Here is an 18,422-nt window from a genome sequence, read left to right as displayed (position 1 = left end):
CTGCGGGACCTTGGCCTCGAACCGAGGGAAGGCAAGCAGCAGAAAGACGTACCTATACCAGATAGCATCAACAGAAAGCTCAGGGTCTTCCCGATCCCGAAGAACGTGAACCCCGAGCACAACAGGGAGCGGAGGTTGGCGAGGGCCAGGGCTCTCGTAGACCTCCACGCCAGAGAAGAAGGCGCCGCCTACGTGGACGCGGCGGAGTATCGAGGGAACACCGACGCATACGCGGCGGTGGTTGTCGGGGCATCGACGGGTGCAACGAAGACCGCGGTGAGCGTCCGGACTCGAGAAGCGCACCGGGCGGAGGAGGTGGCCATCGCCTTGGCCGTTTCCGACCCCGGATGCACTACAGTGTTGTGTGACTCTAGAACGGCAGTGAAGAACTACGCCAAGGGTAGGGTATGTAGTGAGGCCGCGCGCATACTGCGCAAGGCCGAAGACATCGAACGCAAAAGTCCTGTGGTGATCAAGTGGTTTCCGGCCCACATGGGCAGTGACGTGTCGGAACGCGGAAACGTGAACCACAACGAGACGGCCAACTCGGCCGCGCGAGGACTAACCAACCGCGCGGCTGCAAGCACGGCCGACTCGGAGTCTTGGTCGCGGCGCAGTGCCAAGGACAAGATGACCACCTTCAACGAAATAGTGAAATGGTACAGACTGAACAGACAGACTATGCCGCCACCTCACCCGGGGCTTACCCGGAAGGAGGCAGTGTTATACAGACAGTTACAGACAGGGTCCCTGCTTACCCCGGTGCTAGCTAAGCACATGTGTCCGAGTGTGCACGCGAGCGACATGTGTAGACTATGCGCGAAGGAGAGAGCCACCGCGGCTCACATCCTTTGGGACTGTAGAGTAAATCCGCGCGAAGCCAGCGAGAAGACGACGATCCCGCCGCAGCTAGAGGCTGCAACGAGGAGCTGTGATCAAGAGACACAACTCAAGGCCGTCCAGCAGGTCTCGGCAGCTCTAGAGAGGCAGCGACCGAGCGAAACCGAGGAGAGGGGGGGCAGCACCCCCAAGAAGGGGGCGGCGGCCCTCTCGAACCCGCGGAAGTAGCGAGGGACGTAACAAGACCTCAAGGAGCACAACGCACGAGACTGACGTAGTGGCCGCGTCGCGGTAAAAGCTTGTCCTCCCTGCGTGGAGGGAGCCTAACCGATTCTGCAGGCATTTTAAATAAAAGTTGTTCTCTCTCTCTCTCTCTCTTCCTACAGCCACAACAACATCGCACACCACACGGACGCCTTTTCGTTTTGCCTCCATCGAAACACAGCCGCCGAGGTCGGGTTCGAACCCGCGCACAGTAGTCGGGAGTCTTACCACTGCACCACCCCCGCGGGCCAGAACGCCCTCGCCGCCATGCAGAAAGAGGAGGAGTCCCCCCTCTTCCTGCTTGGCGGAGAGGGTGCTCGCCAGTTGCAGAAACGGCGGCAGAGAAGGAAGCTGCGAGTGAAAGTGGAAATATAGAGAGAGGAGTCGTGGTGGAGGGCTGCGGAATAATTTCGACCACCTAGGGATCTTTACGTGCGCTGATATCGCACAGCACACGGACACCTCTTCGTTTCGCCTCCATCGAAACGCAGCCGCCGCAAGTCGGGATCGATCCCGTTCTCACTCGCTTCACTCGCTAGTTGAGAGAGAGAGAGAGAGAACAACTTTTATTTAAAATGCCTGCAGAATCGGTTAGGCTCCCTCCAAGAAGGGAGGACAAGCTTTTACCGCGACGCGGCCACTACGTCAGTCTCGTGCGTTGTGCTCCTTGAGGTCTTGTTACGTCCCTCGCTACTTCCGCGGGTTCGAGAGGGCCGCCGCCCCCTTCTTGGGGGTGCTGCCCCCCCTCTCCTCGGTTTCGCTCGGTCGCTGCCTCTCTAGAGCTGCCGAGACCTGCTGGACGGCCTTGAGTTGTGTCTCTTGATCATAGCTCCTCATTGCAGCCTCTAGCTGCGGCGGGATCGTCGTCTTCTCGCTGGCTTCGCGCGGATTTACGCTACAGTCCCAAAGGATGTGAGCCGCGGTAGCTCTCTCCTTCGCGCACAGTCTACACATGTCGCTCGCGTGCACACTCGGACACATGTGCTTAGCTAGCACCGGGGTGAGCAGGGACCCCGTCTGTAACTGTCTGTATAACACGGCCTCCTTCCGGTAAAGCCCCGGGTGAGGTGGCGGCATAGTCTGTCTGTTCAGTCTGTACCATTTCACTATTTCGTTGAAGGTTGTCATCTTGTCCTTGGCACTGCGCCGCGACCAAGACTCCGAGTCGGCCGTGCTTGCAGCCGCGCGGTTGGTTAGTCCTCGCGCGGCCGAGTTGGCCGTCTCGTTGTGGTTCACGTTTCCGCGTTCCGACACGTCACTGCCCATGTGGGCCGGAAACCACTTGATCACCACAGGACTTTTGCGTCCGATGTCTTCGGCCTTGCGCAGTATGCGCGCGGCCTCACTACATACCCTACCATTGGCGTAGTTCTTCACTGCTGTTCTAGAGTCACACAACACTGTAGTGCATCCGGGGTCGGAAACGGCCAAGGCGATGGTCACCTCCTCCGCCCGGTGCGCTTCTCGAGTCCGGACGCTCACCGCGGTCTTCGTTGCACCCGTCGATGCCTCGACAACCACCGCCGCGTATGGGTCGGTGTTCCCTCGATACTCCGCCGCGTCCACGTAGGCGGCGCCTTCTTCTCTGGCGTGGAGGTCTACGAGAGCCCTGGCCCTCGCCAACCTCCGCTCCCTGTTGTGCTCGGGGTCCACGTTCTTCGGGATCGGGAAGACCCTGAGCTTTCTGTTGATGCTATCTGGTATAGGTACGTCTTTCTGCTGCTTGCCTTCTCTCGGTTCGAGGCCAAGGTCCCGCAGTATCTGTCTTCCGGTTCTCGTTTCAGAGAGACGCTCGAGTTGCGCCGTTCTCTGTGCTTCGGCTATTTCGTCCAGCGTGTTGTGGTTTCCCAGCGCCATGAATTTTTCGGTGCTCGTGCCCCCGAGGAGACCGAGTGCCGCCTTATACGCCTTGCGTATGGTGGCGTCTATCTTGTTACGTTCACTCGGCCTCCAGTTGTGGAAGGCGGCCACGTACGTTATGTGGCTAACTGCGAAGGATTGAACGAGCCTAGTCAGGCTCTCCTCCTTCATCCCCGCTTTTCTGTTGGACACCCTCTTGATGAGTCTCATTGCCGCAGCCGCTTTGCCCGCGAGCTTGTTGACCGTTTCACCGTTGGCTCGGTTTCGCTGGATGAGCAGCCCGAGTACTCGAATCTTCTCGACCTCCGGTATTACTTGTCCTCCCGCCGTTTTGACCGTGATCTTGGGACGCTCGTACTTGACTTCCATATTCTTTCTTTTCCTGCCCGATCCTTTCGGGGGAATCACCAGCAGTTCTGACTTGGCCGGAGAGCAAACGAGTCCAGACCCGTCCAGCTGCTCCTCGATGGCGTTGACCGCTTCTTGCAGCGTTGTCTCGATGTGTCCGTCGCTTCTTCCCGGTACCCATTGCGTAACGTCGTCGGCGTAGATGGTGTGCCGGACTCCCGCTACTCTTTCTAGCCGGGTGGCCACCCCGATCATCACGAGGTTGAAGAGTAGCGGGGAGATTACCGACCCCTGCGGAGTTCCGACGCTGCCCAGCTTCTTCTCTTCGAGCTGCAGGTCTCCCGCACAGATTTTGGTGGTCCGCTCCGTCAGGAAGTCTTTGATGTACTGGTATGTCCTCCTGCCCATATTTAGCCTGGATACTTGGGCCAGGATAGCCGAGTGCCTCACTTTATCAAAGGCGCTCTGCAAGTCCAGCCCGAGTACGGCTCTGCTGTCCTTGGTGCCCGTCGTATCGTCGATGATCTCGTTCTTTAGTAAGATCATGGCGTCTTGCGTCCCGAGTTTGTTCCGAAACCCGATGATGGAATTTGGGTAAAACTCCGATTATTCCAGGTAACGCTGCCACCTGTTCATGAGAACGTGCTCGAGGACCTTTCCCACGCACGAAGTGAGCGAGATCGGCCTGAGGTTCTCTATGTTGGGCGGCCTGCCAGGCTTGGGGATGAGGATCGTCTTGGCTGCTTTCCATTACTTGGGTAGCCTTCCTTCTTGCCAGCACTTGTTGTAGAAGTTCGTGAGCGTTTCGATGGCCGCTTCGTTGAGGTTCTTGAGCGCTCTGTTGGTCACTCGATCGGGACCCGCGGCAGACCTTCCATTGAGATCCTGCAGGGCAACTCTGACTTCCCAGGTCTGGATGTCGCGATCTAGCGTATCGTTCTCTTTGCCTTGGTAATCCGGGTGTCTTTCCGTGGGGGTGGTCGGCAGGTACATGGCGTCCAAGCGCCGCTTGACCTCGTCTTCCCCGTGTTCGCAGATTGCCTTGTGTAGGATCCTGGCCAGGTTGTTGTGTTGGTGGCCCTTGGTCTTGGTTTCGTCGAGAAGGTTCCGCAGCATGTTCCACGTCTTGCCCTTGTGCATCTGTCCGTCGGCTTCGTTGCAGGCCTCGTTCCACTGTTGGGTGCATAGCACCCTGCAGTGGACCTCGATCTGCCTGTTGAGCTCGGCGATCTTCTTCCTTAGACTTCGGTTGGTTCGTCGCTTCTGCCACCTCGCCTTTATGGACTGCTTGGCTTCTATCAGGTGGGCCAGCCGACTGTCAATCTTGTCTATCCGTTCGTCCGTCTCTAGCTCTTTGGTGGCTCCTTCCGTCGTCTCAACGACGTTGGCCGTCCATTGCTCGATGTTCGTAATGTCCACTTGCTCCGCGGGTAGCGCCTTTCGAAAGGCGTCCCAGTCCGTAATGCGATGCTTCCTTATGCCGGTGTTGCCTTGGCCTTCGAGCGGTACGACGACCTCCACGATGTAGTGATCGCTGCCCAGCTCTTGGCCCGTGTTTCTCCATTTCGCTTCTCTTGATCCTCCGTCAGTTTTGACGAAGGTAAGGTCCGGAGTTGTGTCTCTCGTAACAGATGTGCCGATCCTGGTGGGAAAGGCCGGATCCGTGATTAGGTTCAGTCCGACGTCGGTGGCGTCTTGCATCAGCTCTCTCCCCTTGACCGTCGTTCTGTGGTAGCCCCAGTCTTGGCTCGGAGCATTAAAGTCTCCGCACACTACGAGCGTATTGCTCCCCGCGACTGAAGTTGCCTTGTGGAGCAGTGCCTTGAATTTCTGTTGTCCGTGGGACGGATTGCTGTAGACGTTCACCAGGAAAGTGCTCTCCTTCCTCTTCTTGCCCGTGATTACTTCCACCGTGCAGTGTTCGATGGCGCTTCTGCCGATCATTTCGTGTTCCACGAAGGTGATCCCTTTTCTAATTAAGGTGCAGACCCCTCTGCCCTTGCCCTTAAACGTGTCCCTTTTGCTCGGCGGGCTGTCGTGCGACCGGTAGCCCGGCAGTCTCGGCGTCTCTTCGCTGTGTGTTTCTTGAATCATTATGACGTCTGGTTTCCTTGTTAGTTGCTGCAAGTGTTGCTGCAGCACCGCTCTCTTGCCGGCAAAGCCGTTGCAGTTCCAGTGCCAGACCAAGAGGTCTCTCACTGGTGGTGTGGATGTTGCTGTACGTGCTGTCCCGTCCATGATTGCTGCAGTTTGGCGATGATCTGTGCTTCCATACCTTGTATTTGTGCCTCTATCTGCGTCTGCAGCTGTGCTTGCGTTTGCGCCATCATGTTCTGGATCGTGCTCTGTATGTTCGTTGTCATCTGCTGAACCGTTTGCGTGAGCGCAGTAAGGCTTTCGTTGGTCACCTTGCTGATCGCCTCGAGACGGTCGAGTCTGTCGTCCTGTTTTTCGATTCTCTCCATTGTCTTTCGTTCCTTGGCGCCCTCTATGGCTCTCCTCTTGGGAGCCGGTCCCGCCGCTTTCGTGGCTCTCGGGTCCACCTCGACCTCTGGTTCGTCCTCGGTTATATCTTCTTGTTTCCTCTCTTGTGCGGGCCTCGGCAGCAGCTGCTGCTTTTGCTGCATCGCAATTAATGTCGTTAGCTTAGCGTTGATTTCCTTGATGGTTGCGTCCTGTTCGGCGATTCTCTGCTTTAGCTTCTCGTTCTCGTCTCTTAGGGCTTTTATTACCACCCCGTTCTCTTCTTGGAACTTCTTCGTGGCGTTTTGCGCCGGTGGTTGTCTCTTCTCTGCCATGTTTGCCTTGACTGTTTCGGCCCAGGCGACTGTTTCCCCCGTTTGCGACGGTCTGTGGCGGCTGGCGCTCCTGCCTCCCTTGCTGTTGTCCCTCTTGCGGCTGCTGTCGCGCTGCCTCGAATCTCCGCGGGGTCTCTCGGCAGACGGCTCTCGCAGCGGCGGAAAGCTTTTCGGATCCAGTTGCTGCTTGGCTTCCATCTTGCGTTCCCATTGCCGTTTTTTAAACACATACGGCATCTTGTACTTGTTCTTGCATTCCCTCTCGCCCGTTGGATGCTGTCCCCCGCAGAGCCTGCACTTGGGCTTGCATTCGCGTTTGTGATCCTCGCTGGGGTTCGCGATTCCGCAGCCGAAGCATACTCTGGTGTTGGGATTCGGGCATACGTCTCTTCTATGGCCGATCTTGCCGCATTGCCTGCACACGTCAAAGTGCTTGCGGTAAAGCCCGCACCTGACTAATATCGAGCCATACTTGACGTAGTTCGGTACTTTCTCTCCTGCGAAGAGTACTATCACCGTGGTTGTATTGCCGATTCTGTGCGCCTCCACCGCTAGGGGGTTGCACGGGTTCACGATGTTTTCGGCTATCTCCTCCGGGGTGTCGTCTACGGCTATGCCTCGGATGACTCCCTTGACCGTGCCGTCCGGCGCCGTTCGGTAGGCGCTGACTTCGTATGTCCTGTCTCCTACGTTAAGGGTTTTGACCTTAGAGTACAGCGTGGCACGCCTCTCGTCCGGGGTGCTGACCACGATGATGTTTTGCTGCGCGTTCGTGCAGATGGTGTGTGCTTTGGCTTCTTCCTTCGTTACTCGAGCAGCCGTCATGACGGCCGACATAATTATTGAAACCTCAGTTCTCGCTACGTTGAGACCTCCCCGTGGTCTCATGACTATCTTAGTGTCTTCCTTCGGCATGTCCATGGGCATCCTCGCCGCTTTCGTTACCGAGGCTGCAACTCTCTTAGCAAAGCTGGCCCTAGTCTTGGGTCTAGACTGGCGAGTAATGGCGGCGGACTCACCGTTTTCCTTGCCGGCCATGATCTGCTTGATGCGCTTGCCGGAGGCCGACCTGCCTTCGACTTCTTCCGGTGTAATGTCCTCTCCTTGAACTTCAATGCACGTACGCCCGCCGAGACTGCCGATGCTCGGTGCTGACGTCATGTTGTCTTCCATCGACGTGGCCACTTCCATTTCGGACGCCATCTTGGTCGTACTCGTCGCCGGTTTAGGCCTAGCGGCCGGGCCCGTCGCCACCGGTGGCCATACTCGTGGTAGGCCGACGTTAGGCTTAGAGAAAAGTCCGCACCGCACCAGAGAAAAGTCCTCGTAAATCGGGAGAATCACGTACCGCTTGGTCAAAACTGGTACCGGTCGATGCCCCGCACCTTCGCGCACACTTTGGTACCAAATATATCGCGGTAACTGTAAATTAACACTGCGTTAATTGGAATAATAGCAGGGGCCGATGAGAAGCACGTCCCCTCCCGTCGGCGACCGCAGCGCCACCCCCACTCGCTAGTTGCTTCAGCGATATCAGTAAGTCGCTGCTATCTGTTCGTCGCGCAACGTTCCTATGGGCCCACGCGCTGTTTCCCACCACCTCCCAATAACGTAATTGTTCTCTTCATTTCTCCGGCTACAAAAGTTATTTCATGACAGCCAAGAACTCTTAGTTATTGGTTTGTTGGTTTGTGGGGTTTAACATCCCAAAGCAGCTCAGGCTATGAGAGACGCCGTTGTGGAGGACTCCGGAAATTTCGACCACCTGGGGTTCTTTAAAGGGCCCCTGAAACGCCATTTACGGCCGTATTTTGATGCTGCATGTGTTTAGAGGTGGTCTTAGTGAGCATCGAGATCACATTCAAAAAGCTCTGCGTGTTAGCTGTAATTTACAAATAATTTTGGAAAATTGCCGCTCGCAGCCGATTTGGGCGACTCACCACCGTGCGTTTTCAGCCGCCCAGCCCATGCGACGTCATTGGGGTTAGCGTTATCATTGGCCATTGCCATATGACGTCACGTGTAATTTTTGCAATTATAGATTTTAAAATTAGCACTATTCTTCCTGAAAGTAGTATTTTATTCGTTAGTTATTATTGTACATTAAAGAAAGGTAAGAATTCTGCGCGCATCTTGATAGAAGCGGAACACTTCCGGCCGAGAGAGATCCGTCTGCTCGCAAAAGCACGTGTTGCCCGGTTGTCAGTCTTGAAATCTCGCGATCCCAACTGCTGCTGCTTTTTTCTGGTCTGCAATGGACCACCATTGCTGTGTAGTTGGCTGTAAAGCCGAGGACAGGAAAGATGTTATAATGCGACATCGTGTCCCTACAAAGCAAGGTGTCACGCGAGAAAGCTGGCTCCAACGCGTCGGGCTGTCATCGTCGGACAAGCGCCAGGAGCTCAGAGTTCGTGGCCGCCACTTTTTCCGTGACGCATACCAGTATAATCCCAGTTTGGCGCAGCAAACTGGCCTCAACGTGAGACGTCAACGCCTCAAGTCCGACGCTTTGCCGACGCAGTTTCTCCCTGGAATGGTAAGTTTTCTGGGTTGCGAGTTATTGTGGAAACACGCGTAGCATGGCTCGGAGTCTCGCATGGAAGTTCATGAAGCCTAGCGCAAGTTTTGCAGGCGCAGATTCCTTGCGCGCAAACCGCTCTTGCGAGAGGACCACAACAAGTTAAGGCGCTGAAAATGTATGAAAGGGAGCTCTCGCCCTGCGGCGCGCGGATAAGGAAAAAAAAAAAAAAGATAAGGCGACCTGCGCACATGAAACCATGAATTAACATACACTAACGTGTACGCGATCACAACAATCGCAGTATAATTTGCCTGGGTGGTGCAGTGGGTTAGGGTGGTCGACTGCTGTGCCCAAGGGCCGCTTTTCAACGGAAGCGCAAGCAAGCTGCCCGCGTACCGGCGCGGACAAAAGTAAACGGAGCACGCTTTTTCTTCATTTTTCACTCGGTGCATATTTGAAGCTGGTAGTCGTGGTATGCGTGGACCGGTAGCAGACGCAAGTGCCCTTTCACGGACAAATATTTCCTGATCTCCAGTGAGGAAGGCGTTATTTTAATTTTACTGAAAAAGCCTAGCTGCTCCGTTTACTTACGTCCGCACCTGTACATGTGCTGTGCGGCGCCTCGTTTGAGTCGAATTTGGGGCGTTGAACCCCATAAACCAAGCCTGACTTGTAATAAAAAAATACCAGCACACTAATAACAATACAGACCAACTGCATCCCCCCCCCCCACCCCCATCCACCTAAAGATATGCTTATTTTACAGTGCGTTTAGTCTACTCTTGATCTTTGCCTTTTAACACCTGTATATGCATGTCTTTCTCATTCATGAAGCGGAAAATTGAAGGGGAAATTGGCTCGTTATGATACAATTAATGAAAGGAGCCAACAGTCGAGTCCAAGGTAAATGTAGGTTTTTTTTAAAAATACTTTTGTGGTTGATATTGATCAGAATTAGTCATGTAACGATTTTAGGCAGAAAGATAATTAAATACCAAGTGGAAGGAAAAATAACATGTGGTATATAGATAAAAAAAAAAGAAGGTATCCCCTATGACCTTGCACTTGCAGACTGTTGTCTCCTTTCATTCTCATTCATGTGCAGAATAATAAAACTGCCATTAACACAATGTTGATTACGCACAAATTTCCTTTCTTTTCCTAGCATGGCAAACCATCATCGCCAGGAAGCCTGAAAGACCTCAGCACTACACAGGTTTCCTCTGGACAGGTTAGTACTGTTATCATGGTATTAATAACAATGTATATATACTTTTATATTTATATTTATGAATACTTAGGCCACATATATAACTTTGGAATATGTTGCACACATATATGATGGCTCTATTGCTAGAAGCTATATAAACTAGCACAACTGTTGCTATGTCATTATGCTTTCATGCAGTTAGTTACGTGTTCAACCATTGCTTCAGGCACCTACCGCAGGTGATCCAAATACCACAGCTCTTCCTGTAGAGGTGAGAATATTTTGGATAGTTCATTTTGTCCAGTGGATGATGAAAGTCTTTTGACATACGTACATGCTTAATTTTCAACTGTACTGAACAGCTTTGTATTATATTGCATATAATGGCTCTATTGCCCGAGTAAGTAAGCTATGCAAATTAGTGCAAATGTTATGTCTGCTTCCATGCACAAGCTCGATCATCGCTTGAGGCACCTTCTGGAAGCAATTAAAATGTAGCTCTTCCTATATAGATGAGATTATTTTTCAGTTCAAATAGTTAATTTTGTTTAGTGGATGATGCAAGGCTTTGGTGTGCACTGGCGCACCAAAAAAAGAAACTCTGAGCACATATATTAACTGGATTAACATGGGAGACCCGACGTTCTAAAATAATGAGCTGCTGAATTGGTTCATGGAACAGTGTATTAGTCGACTGTCCTGCACTGTGTCTTTTGTTTGTGCTGCTAACGTGCCTCCAAATTTTTCAGGGCTCTTGAAACTCCACAAACTACAGCTTGTCTGTGCAAATTTTTTAGTCATATCAGTTCTCCACTTTCAGAATATTTGTGTATGTGTAGCAAGTTGACAATCTTTTCATTTTGTTACGGGCAGTTCACTCTATACAGCACCTGAAAATGAAAGCATGAAAAATTTCAAATCTGCAACCATCATTATAATTATGAATATCTGTCTGCAGGAAGCATCACCAGCGGGACCTTCAACTACTCGCACGCATACTGTGGCAACACAATGTGGGAGTGCCATTCTGTTAGTAAGTCATTATGGATAAAGATTTTGTAGTGTTGTGAAAATGTATTAAAGAGCTATATGATTGATTACATTAAACGTAGATGGGGTGCTTGCGAATAATTTTAAATATATGAAATTTTTCCAGGCACACAGGTGTCTATTGGACTTAAGTCTCTAGTCAGCACCAAGGTTCAAACAGAGAAGCCTGCCACCAGAGAAGTCGGTGGCAGGCTGCTATCACTGGCCAGTTACTGGTATCACTGGCCGCTCGTTAGAACAGAACTTCTTTCATCCACTTTTGTGCATTTGCTGGCTATGGCAGGCAAGAAAATTTGTCATTTAAGCACTGTTCATTAGGAAAAAAAAAACAAACTTGACGAAATACGTCACCTATGTGTCACATATTCACTCGTTCAAACCTGCAAATATACCCTCCCTGTGACACAGTCCATTCGAATGATAGCGTTCATAACTCTCATGCATGGCTTGACATGATTAAGGATGTGGTAATACTCACAATGGGTCAACAAATATTGCCTTGATGAGTCTATAGAGACCATGCCTCATACATACCTTGCACACCACTAATCTCGGACGTGGTGTTAGGATATTCACAGTTGCGTCAGGTAGCAAAAGGGCAATTTTTCCTTACATAATATGGTCATGCTGTGTCTGCCTAGTGTACATTAGTGCTGTCTTTAGAGCTACTACGGAGCCATCACATGCACTTTGAAGTTTAATTTTGCACAAATATTTGAACAAGTCACTAAGATGCACAAGGATATTTTATTCTGTTGTGAAAAAAAAAATAATTTGCGTAGCCCTAAAGTGTACCTAATTTGCCATGGCATTTTTCTGTTCCCTGTTGATAGAATGAAAAGAAAAAAAATGCATACCTACTATAAACTTTGACAGCAGCTTTATTTAGCACAATTTACAGCCAAGACATTCCGAGATGAACATCCACGGCTGCTACGTATTAGTTCACAATATTAACAATCACATGGCACCAATCGCTGACATCACTGCACTTCTTTTTCAGCGACCATCAGGATGAAACGGCCCAGTCAGCGACTGAGGAACCCCTCTACAAAGAGCGAAAATTCCTTGTGTTCGAGGGTTGCCTGCGGCAGCTTCTTGAGACCTGAACAATGTGCGGGCAAACAAGAACCCTTTACTTTAGCATAGCGGGAAGCCTTGTGACTGTGAAGGGGACATGCTCACTGCAGCATTCTTTCCTCTGGAAAAGCCAACCACTGGTTGAAAGAAAGGCAGCAAGAAATGTCCTCCTGGCTGCAGGCATCTTGTTCTCTGGCTGCGGTATAGCTTCAGTTCTTCGGTTCCTGCAATCCATTGGGGTGCAAGGCATCACAGAGAGGACCAACTACAACTACCAACGGGCATACTTGCTACCTGCCAGAAATGAGGTTTGACAATAAGGATATCTCTCATACAACATTCAAGTCAAAGTATATGTCATTAACTCGATAACTAGATGTCGCATCCTTTCATGACAACAACTTGAAGCTACAATGCAACATATAAAGCATAAAATGCAGCATATATGCAACAGCGGAGGCATTGAAGTGCAATGCACCTGCTACTGCACATCTCTGTTGCCTTTGGCTACATGTTTAATAGACCAGCTGCATGCTCTAGCACTGAAGGCATAATTTTTGCAATATTTTTTTTTTAGTAAATGTGCTGTGAGAAAAGTGAAAAGCAATGCAGCATTTGAAACCTGCCCCCCTCATCCTAATATGCTTTAAGGCAACCACATGACTGCAAGTTTGTAGCCTCTAAATTGAACATCTCCTTCTTTGCAGCTTTTTCAGCACAGGCAAGCAGAACTTGCTAGTGAGCTTGTAGGGACAACAACAGACCTGGCAGGGGATGATCGCTGTGACTCGCCAGGCTACAGCGCAAAGTACATGACTTGCAGTGTACTAGCTGTGCAGAATGGAGCCATTTTGCACACTGCACAAGTTCAAGTCGGTGAGGTAATGCGACTCATCCTTTCCGACAACTGAGGTTCCTCCTAACATCACATCCTATCTTACGGCATTTCAACCCTTCTGCTCCAACTGCAGTGCACACGGACGCAAGTGGCATAGGCCTCAGTACTGTCCTCGTTTAGAGCTATGACGACTGTGAACATGTGATTGCTTACGCCAGTCGGACTTTAAGCAAGACTGAGCACAACTACACCATCACCGAGCACGAATGTCTCGCGGTTGTTTTCGCCGTGCAGCGGTTTCGCTGCTATCTGTACGGAGAGCCTTTCGTAGTAGTAATCGATCACCATTCCCTATGCTGGCTAATCAATCTCTGTGATCCGTCTAGTCGCCTAGCCCACTGGGCACTTCGCTTGCAAGAATACGACTACAGCATTTCATACAAAAGTGGCCGACGGCACGCAGATGGAGACTGCCTCTCCTGGTTGCCACCTGCCACGACGGAATGCGACACGGACAACTTTGATCATTACGTCACTGCTTTATCTCAGAGATTTCCAAATACTCATACCTTTTTAACCCAGGAACACACCGATCAGCATCTGGAGTCGTTATTAGCGGCTGCTCAAGACCCAACCTCGAACAGCCAGTTTTGCCTATGCCTATGTGATGGCCTGCTATACAAAAAAGTTTACTCTCGTGGCTGCTTGCTCCAGGAAAGTGTCTTGTTTTTTTCACCGAGCCCACGACCAACTTGTCGTCCCCACTCCCTGTACGGCCGCCGCTACCGACCAACTCTGCGATTACGATACCTCATTAGATAAGAAGGCTGTGAGAATCCGTTTTGCTACAGACTGTCGGTTAATTGAATATTCTTTTTGCCTTTGTTTAAACCTTGACCTGGCTTAGTATTTTGTTAATTGAATATTCTTTTTGCCTTTGTTTAAACCTTGACCTGGCTTAGTATTTTACGCTGTGTTTTTGTGTCTCTCGCCCTTACTTACTATCTCTGGAATTTTTGCTTTGTTATTTTATAGTCTTCTTTATCGCAGCGTTTGTTCATTGTCGGTTTTTTTCTCTTGTCATTTATTGAGCCGTTTTTTATTACTATCATGTCCTGGTGTTTTATTAATTTTTTTTATGCAGTGTAATTTGGACTCAGTTCAGTTCAGTCGTTCAGTCGTGTCCGACTCTTCGTGACCCTATTGACCATGTCACGCCACGCTTTCCGGTCTCTCACTATCTTCCTAACATCACATAACTTCATCTGCAGTGCCTCGAGGATGCCATCTAACCATCGCGTTCGCTGCCTACCCCTTCTCCGGCAACCCTCAACCTTTCCCAATATATGTTCCCATTGTGTGTTAAAAAAGTGACGCATAAAATTATTCCTTGATCACACACCAACACACGCACTTCACTGGTTGACCGGCCTAACTTTTAACTGTGTTCTCAAACCTCATAGAGGGACGACGGGTAACCGTAAAGGGGATCCCGCGCCTCTGTTAATCGTTAAGGCGGGGTTTGTGACAATATAGAACAGACCAAAACTGCAGGAAAGGTATTACATATGCTAAAAAATTACAAAAATTACAAAAAGGTCAATGAGCTGCAAGGATTCATGGGATTTGCCAACTTTGAGAAATATTTGTGGCACAACCTGCATACTCTAGTGCAGTGAAAAGAACTGCTCCCTCCCCCCCCCCTCCAAAAGAACTGCCCCCCCCCTCCAAAAGAAATTGCACGAGTGTACTCAATTCTGCTTAGGTGCAGTAATGTGAAAGCACTGCGAATTATGTCACACTGCTTAAATTGGTCCGACATTACGCTAGCAAACCTCGGCCGCACTCGTCCAGATGGCGTACGTGTATGCCATATTTACCCAGGTTAAATGAAGGAGTGGTGCAGATGGTACTTCATGAAGATCACAATGTTTGCGCACAGCTGAACAGTATGTTGTAGTTTGAACTTGATGAAGAGAATGATGCTTACTGCACAGCATTAGAGTGTGTTGCAAAGTGCATTGCTCGTACCGTAGACGGGGAATGCCTCAGCCCACATAACCAAAGCAGAAGCCAGTGGAGGCCGCTTGGAACCGTCAAAGCCGACAGCCCACCATCACACGCCCACGCAACTGGTCGGAATGCTCTGCCCCAAGGCAGGTGACCTCTTCCCCTTGGATAAGTGCTCCCTTCTTCTCTCCTTGCAAATTTCATCGTGGTCTTTTTCTGCAAAGCTGTAAATTCTTCAGTTCTGTTCCTTCTATCTGGTGCTCTGTTCTATACTGCCTTTCGTTTTCCTTTGACTATCCTGCACAGATGAATAAAATGTAAACACTAACACTGGAAAAAGCGACCATGAAAAGAAGCCACAGAAGAGGAGATATGCGGATAGAAAAGAGACAGTAAAAACTAGAAATATATTCACATATCTCAAGGAAGCAAGATAACAAGCCAAGCTGTCGACAAAGTTCAGGCCCCAGAAATTGCAAGAGAACAAGTTAAAAACATCCTTATCAACAATGCCAAATGAATGAATTATGAAAGAGGCTCCTCGCTCTATAAAATGCTAGAGGGATAAATATTAGAACAGGCAATGACAAGGTCTCCCAGCCCAACTAAGTGATTCCTGTGGTACAGGCCACAAAATGAGAAGCAGTGGCTACCTTAGCTGGCAGAATTTGTGTACATATATTCACTGTGAAAGGAGAGCGATGTAATGCACAGTTAGATACAGCTGATAATCAAGAAATAGGGGATTATGTCCAGGCATGACAGCTGGTGATAGCCGAGACAGCTAAAATAAGGCTTTTAGAGCATTCGCTCGACTTCTCCCGTGCACAAACCTCAAAGTGAATGCAATGTTGACTTTGAACTCTCACGCTGTGCAGCAAACAATGTCATCTTTATAGCTTAGACATGAGAGCACTATGCTATTGCCACAACCTATCACACCTCATAGTAAAACTACAACACACTCTCGCACTGTACAGTAAACATCGCCTCCATCAATTTCTAATTGCAAGACATTTTCGTGCGCTACAATGATCATCGTCTTAATGTTTCATCTACTCCTTCTCCTTCATTAAACTTACGGAAATACACCATGCACATACGCCACCTCACTATAGACGGAGGTTGCAACCGTGCCATACAGCCTGCCGAGACCATTGAACAAAGAGAAGCCAGACTAGCCCATTGCCAAAAAGCTGAGCAAGAGTGCAAGCGAGCCAAGATCGAAGTGGCAGCAGCAACTGTGACTGCGGCCAATGGCTAACGCTCATGAAATTTGGTTCAAGGACGGTTGAACCTGCACAACGTTTTGAAAATATGCAGTGCTGCCGCTACACTTTGGCAAACACACCTGAAAGGGACCAGCTATTACTGCAGCTTGGAGATAAGAAATGTAACACTCTGCAAGCATATTAGACTGTAAATAAATTCAAATTAATAATTCAGATCAGCAAATGCAGGAACAAGAGTTGTGGTTTGATCTGTGCTTCACCTGTATTACTCCACTGCTGGAATGGATGTATTCTGTGACCTGTTGTCATGTATTCACGGCTAGGAGTATCAATAAACAAACCTTCAAGCACTCATTTCACTGTGTCAGTATTGAGCACTCACACACTCGGTATCAATCAAAACACAGAATGCTTGTGCTGCCTCGGCACAAGCATTCTGTGTTTCGATTTTAATTTTTTTTTTTCTATAAAATTCCATTCCAAATAAATGAATGTTTATGGTAGATGCTTGGAAGCATGTGCTCAAGCAGACTTGGCGATGCTCTCAGCATTGTCCTCCATTCTGGATTGTTTTTGGATTTGTATCTGTTTTTTTACTAGGATTTGAATTTTCTTCCCAGGCTTTATTTTTCACTAACTAACAGTCCTACACCTTTCTTGCTTAGATATCTACAAGGTCTGGCACTTTAGAGGAATGAGATGTCTGTTCTTAAACAGTGCCACAAAACAGACACTTGACGCAGTGCATAACTTGGCGTTCATAAAATAGCATTCTCTATTTTTCCACCTTAAAAATAAACGCACTGCCATGCACCACTCGAAGCAGTGCGCCTGGCACACGTGATAAAGTTTAGAATACAGCATGCAGTGAAGCGACAATCACCTGAGATTAAAGGGGAGGGTGCCTGAATCCCACGTAGCTCGCCGACGGAAATTCACGCCGAACCCGGCAAACGACGCAGGCTGGCAGGACCACCCTGTTGCCTTCGCCCAGCCTGCCCCAAATCCACATGGTAAACAAGCGGTAGGCTATGAAGCGGTGCTGCCTGAAAATACCACGCCTTACAGTAAACGGATCATACACACACACAAAAAAAAATAATAATGCGAATCTGTCACCTGACGCTTCCGCACTACCTACTTGTTTACATCTCCGTCTCCATCGATGTTCGCTCCCTCCTCCTCTAGTGCAATGTGCACAGCCCGAAGGCCTATAAATAAATCAGACTTCGGGCGTTAGGCACACGCTTTGGAACGCTGGGTGGATCGTAATGCAGCCGCCGTCCTGCTGGCACACCACCAGCACCTCCGGCATGCTGCGGCAGCACACATCTTCTTCAGGTGTGGACATGCTTTCGCAGCGGCCGCAGCGGCACCTGCGCATAAGTAAAATGTCAAAAGGCCGCGAAGCAAACACGAAACGGCATTTCGCGAAATAAGAAAGTTGTAATAACTTATGTGCAGTGGCGCGTGCGCCACGGAACGCACCATGGTAGGCCGTCGTCTCCGTTCCCAGCGGGTGGTTCAGAAGGGCCAGTCGATGGCGTGCTGCTGTCGTCGCTGTCTAGCGGATCACGAAACGGAGTATAATCATATGGATCAAAGTCCAGCTCGGCAGCGGCTTCACGCAGCCTCGCTTTGAGCTCGGGATCCATACGATCCATGGCAACCGACACGTGAACCGCCGCAAACGCGAAGGGGAAGAAATCGGAGCACTACCGGAAGTAAACAAACCGAGAGTCGGTGGCGTCACTTCGTGACGCATTATGGGCGGGGCGTCGGCCCGGACATTTTCTTTTTTTTTTGGCCGGCGCATCGGCGTGTATGAGTTGAGGGCTACAGTGACGGGAGAGGAGGAGCGTCATTTTTAATATGGAATATCTGCGCTATTAAAGATGTTAGCCTAAAATTTTTTTGCGCTTTGCTGACTAGTGAAGACACGCCGACCGCTCGTGCGCCTTTCTTAAGCACGGCTTCAAGCTTTTCATGGGCCCTTTAACGTGCACTGACATAGCAAAGCACACGGGCGCCTTGATTTCGCCCCCATTGAAAAGCGGCCGCCAAGGCCGGGATTCGATTCCGCATCCCTGGAAACAGTAGTCGAGCGCCGTAACCACTGCGCCACCCCAGCGGGGCAAGAACTGTTAGTGGAGTGCTTCGTGAAGGAACTGTTAGTGGAGTGTTTCGTGAAAGAATAAGTGTGCAAATTAAAAAAAAAAGTTGTCTTTAATTGTACATACGTGTCTTGCTCGACAATAATAATAGTGGTTCAGAGGAAGGGAAAGGCGCTGTATCTGTCACATTTGTTTCTGTGGACACCTGAAGCGCGCCGTAAGGGAAGGGATGAAGGTGGGAGTGAAAGTGGAAAGAG

The 18,422-nt window shown here is 50.0% G+C and overlaps 1 long non-coding RNA gene and 1 pseudogene across 2 annotated transcripts; both read right to left on the bottom strand.

Moving 5' to 3' along the window:
• Positions 1–1,794: 1,794 nt before the first annotated feature.
• LOC146174684 (uncharacterized) lies at positions 1,795–5,057 on the bottom strand (annotated as a pseudogene).
• Positions 5,058–11,861: 6,804 nt separating this feature from the next.
• On the bottom strand, positions 11,862–17,389 carry LOC146174683 (uncharacterized). 2 transcript variants are annotated; one of them, XR_014702357.1, is made up of 3 exons: positions 17,193–17,389; positions 16,935–17,097; positions 11,862–12,195 (listed from the first exon to the last, which is right to left on the bottom strand). It is a non-coding gene; the product is annotated as an uncharacterized LOC146174683 (long non-coding RNA). The 2 variants fall into 2 exon arrangements; XR_014702358.1 differs by lacking the exon at positions 11,862–12,195 and adding an exon at positions 14,824–15,117.
• Between the last annotated feature and the right edge of the window lie 1,033 nt (positions 17,390–18,422).

This window comes from Amblyomma maculatum, chromosome 11, assembly GCF_055883805.1.
Source record: "Amblyomma maculatum isolate TAMU_Amacu chromosome 11, ASM5588380v1, whole genome shotgun sequence".
NCBI classification, from domain to species: domain Eukaryota; kingdom Metazoa; phylum Arthropoda; class Arachnida; order Ixodida; family Ixodidae; genus Amblyomma; species Amblyomma maculatum.
The sequence above is the reverse complement of the archived record's forward strand: the minus strand, read 5'-3'. Positions and strand labels throughout refer to the sequence as shown.